Raw genomic sequence first — 4,704 nt, forward strand, 5'->3', positions numbered from 1 at the left:
TATGTTTTACTCCCCAAATTCCACTCATTAATGCTCACACAGTCCTATTGGTGTGTCTGGATAACTTGCCAGCAGTCTGTAATCTATAGAAAGTTTTTTCCAGTCCTGTCTCCTTGACTTCCCATTGGCTCTTCATACAGAGCTGTCCATGACTGCCTGCTACATGATTTCTTCAGTAGGCATTTTATCATTCGTGGTCTTCCTGCTTCTTGTCTTGAAGGTTTTTTCCTCTCTTGCCCATATAATCTTGTACCAAGATTTTAATTAGTTAATTATTGAGCAAACAATTGATAATCTACTTAAATTGTACTTGGCTAGTTGGTAAGCATTGTAGTCTGTCATTCACGTTTTAAGGCTCTGTGTACTGGGCAGTTTTTTAAGAAACCAATATAGTTTCCTGTAGGCGTCTTCTTGAAAACTGTCCTGTGATTTTCTTAAACAAAAAAAGTAGTTCTTTAACTGTTTAACTGTTTTACTGGTTTTCAGTTTATCATCTAGGAATAAGTAAAAAAAAAAAAAACTTGTTAAAAGAGCTAGTGTATTTTAATGCATTTGGCATAGAAAAAATGTACATCTTTTATATGAAAACAAGTATTTAATTGAACACTTCATGTGAATATATTCATTTTGGGGTTATTAAGTTTTACTTTCAAATCTGATTTTAAGTATGAAGTATGTCTTCTTTTAGATTTTTATTAAGAATTTTCTGAGATTGAAAACCGAGTAATTGCACTTTTGATTTATTTTTATAAACTCTTTAAATTTCAATACCAGTGCCACTTTTTGAGGGTTTTAAAAACCCAATTAGTTAAATTGGGATTTAGCTATTTTTTTAATTTATGTATTTACTTATTTATTAAGTGTATATGTGAGGGTGCCCATGTGACGTGGCACATATATGGTGGTCAGAGGATGACTTACAGAAGTCATTTCTTTCCTTCTACCATGTGGGTCCTAGCCATTGAAATCAGGTTGTCAGACTTGGCAGCAAGCACCCTTACCCACTAATTTTTGGTCACCCCCTAATTTTGTAATCATATTTTTTGGAGGCAAAAATGAAGCAACCTCCCTGAATGTCTTTATTTGAGTCTGTGTTCATTAAATTCTGAAAAAAACAAATTGAAGGCAATAGAAAGAAGCTGTAAAATACTTAACGTTTTTTATGTATTTCCCTGAGTCCAAATATGTATCAGGTTGCTTACTGGCTTGCATGTACAATGTTAGTCAATGTAAGTCTCACCTGTTAGTGAGTGCACAATGATTGAAGCAGGTGGGAAAGTTTATCATAATTTGTCAAGATGAATAACTAAACGTTATCCCTTGAAAATTTTGTAGTCTGAAGAATATTGCTTGACATACAATACAGGATGTGTAATCACTTAGATGCCTAAAAATTGGAAAGGCAGCAGAAGACGGAAAGGAAATGGATTCATTTTAACTCTAGATGGCAGTTAGACACAGCTAACAAAGATCAACTTCTTTGAAATACAGAAACACAAAAATAGTAAAACATATTCTGTTCTGCCATCTAGTTACTTCTATCCTCATGATGAAGAATTGATATTACTAAATAGAATAAAATGTGATTATACTCATGTGACATGCATAGTGGGATCTGCACGGCAAGAGGCTTTGGTTGAGAGCGGTTGTCCATCCATGCCCTGCTTTGCATTGTGTTCTGTTGTGTCATTTTTAGCTCAGCACTGTTTTACTTTATGGCCAGTTTTGTACTAATTCAAACCATGCACCAAAGGTAAAACTCCTGCATGTTTTATGTTTGAAATGTTTAATATAAGCAAAGACTATTTTGTGAGGAAACATTTCTAATTAAGGGTCATTCAGATATCTAGCATAGATACCACACATGTAGATTTGAAGTTTTCTTTGCTTTCCATTCCACGTTTTACATGTAAGTATTTAATTCACAGTGTTGTCTTACTGCCTTCTGGCATACTTGAATATGTTTCTAAAGGAAAGGAAAAACTGGTCAGCTCATGCTCTGTTCTCAGGATCTCAGCCCTTTGAGACTTGGAGAGAATTGTGAACAACCTTCTCTTGAGTGTAAGATGTCTGTCAAATAGTACAAAAAGCACTTAAATGAGACTGATCTAATGAGTTTCTGAAAGTAAAGGTTGTAGTTTTAAAAACTTTTTAGTGCTTATCTTTTAATGTGAAAAACTGACTTCTTTTGAAGGGATTTATTTTATTTGACTTTATTTCCTCTATTTAAAAATTTTATGCTGAATCTTCTGGGGCTGGAGAGATGGCTCAATAGTTAAGAGCACTGGTTGTTCTTGCTGAAGACAGGGGTTCGAATCCCACACCCACATGGCAAGTAACAACTGTTCCAGAGGCTCTGACAACCTTCTTTTGTCTTCTGTGGGGATTGCACAACACGGGTGTACTTATACACACGTAGACAATACACACATACACATAAAGTAAAAATAATAAAATTTTTAAAAATCATGGTGAGTCTTTTACTAAATAGTGAATCGTTACATAGACCCCAGCCAATATATATAGGACCAATAGCCCTGCTGCCCACACCCTTGTGAGACTGATGAAGTTCTTTTTTTATATTTTAAAAAAATATTTATTTATTTGTTTGTTTGTTTTTATTTTTTGGTCTTTTTGAGACAGGGTCTCCCTGTAGCCCCAGCTGTCCTGGAACTCACTATGTAGACCAGGCTGGCCTTGAACTCACAGAGATGCACCTGCCTCTGCCTCCCAAGTGCTGAGATTAAAGTTGTGTATGTAGACCACTGGCCTTGAACTCACAGAGATGCACCTGCCTCTGCCTCCCAAGTGCTGGAATTAAAGGCATGCACCACCATGCCTGGCTAAAAAATATTTATTTTTATTTAATGTGTATGAGTGTATTGCTTGCATATAGGTAAGTGCATATGTCTGCAGTGCCTGCAGAGGTCAAAAGAAGGCGTCGGATCCCCTGGAACTGGAGTTCCAGACGGTTGTCAGCCACCATGTAGGTGCTGGGAATCAAATCTAGGTCATTTGCAAGAGCAGCCAATGCTCTTAAGCACTGAGCCATCTCTCCAGCCCAGAGACTTAATGAAATTTTAAGGAATGTTGTTCTCAGGATCCAAAAACTGGAGGTACACATAAGCCTAACTTATGTGTTAGGCTTATGAATGAGGAACCTAGGCCTCACCGAACATCTCAGATGTTGGAATCAGTGTTTTTTGGGTTGGTTATAGAATAAATGTTTAAAGGACTCTCTCAAAGGTCATGTTGTAATGTGTTCCTGTGGCCTTGGAGTTACTTTCCTGGACTCCAAACTCCTAATAGGTGTTGGCTCTTCAGGATAATTGGTTTTTCTTCTTCCTTTTAAAAAAGCAACATTACAATACTGTATAACTGTATTAATTCAACTGTAAACCTAAAAATTTACAGCCAATTTTGAATGAGATGCATCTTAGCTCTGGAAATTGTTATTGAATATGTCAATGCTGTTGTAATGAAATGCTTCTAATTATGTGGTTATTAAATAAATAAATTTTTTTAAAAGCAGCATAAGCTGGGGGTGGTGGTACACACCTTTAATCCCAGCACTCAGGAGGCAGAGGCAGGTTGATCTGGATCTCTGTGCCACAGAGCCCAACCTGGTCTACATATTGAGTTCCAGGCCAGCTGGGGCTACAGGATGACCCTGTTTCAAAAAAAGACACACTCCAAACACATTTTATGTGTATGAGTGTATATCCTGCATGTAGGTAAGTGCATCTGTATCCTGCAATGCCCTTGGAGGACAGAAGAGGCTGTTGGATCACCTGGAACTGGAGTTACAGACAGTTGTTAGCTGCCATGTGGGTGCTGGGATTCTAACCTGGGTCTTCTTCAAGAACATTCAGTGTTCTTAACTGCTGAGCCATCTCTCCAGCCCCAATAAAATATTTTTAAAAAGCAACATAAAAGTCATGTTAACTAAAAACTAACGTTACCAAATTTTGGAGAGGATGTGGGGAAAAGGGAATGTTCATCTACTCCTGTTGGAACTGCAAACTTGTTCAACCCCTATGGAAAGCAGTGTGGAGAATGCTTAAAAGACTACAAATGAACCTACCATTTGACCCAGTAATACCACTCCTTGGCATATACACAAATAACTCATGCTATTGCAGATACTTGTACATCTATGTTTGTGGCTGCTCTTTTCACAATAGCTAAGAGATGGAAGCAACCTAAGTGTCCCTCAGCTGACGAGTGGATAATGAAAATGTGGTTCATTTATACGATGGAGTTTTACTCAGAAGTAAAGAAAGATGGAATCATGAAATTTTCAGGTAAATGGATGGAACTAGAAACTGTTACACTAAGTGAAGTAACACAGACTCAGAAAAAAAAAATACAACATATATGCTCCCTCTGTGCATCCTAGCACCAAATCCTGATAAGTGAGTATGTATCCAGACATAGCTACAGGAACCAGGATAATGAAAAGGAACCAGGGAGATAAAGGAAAAGAAAGAATCTGAAAGAAGAACAGTAGGAAACATGCGTTAATAAGGGAGATATGGATAAAAATGGGGTTATTTTAAGGGGAGAGGTGAGGGAAGGTTGCACAAGGAATCTAGGGGATAGAGGGAAAGAAGGAGCTCAAGAGAGGTGGGATCATAGGAGAAGGGTATTATTAAGGGAGAAATGGGAAAAATGGGGGCAACTTAAATGGGGAAACCATGGTGG

This window comes from Nannospalax galili, unplaced genomic scaffold (assembly GCF_000622305.1).
Source record: "Nannospalax galili isolate Female #2095 unplaced genomic scaffold, S.galili_v1.0 scaffold91, whole genome shotgun sequence".
NCBI lineage: Eukaryota > Metazoa > Chordata > Mammalia > Rodentia > Spalacidae > Nannospalax > Nannospalax galili.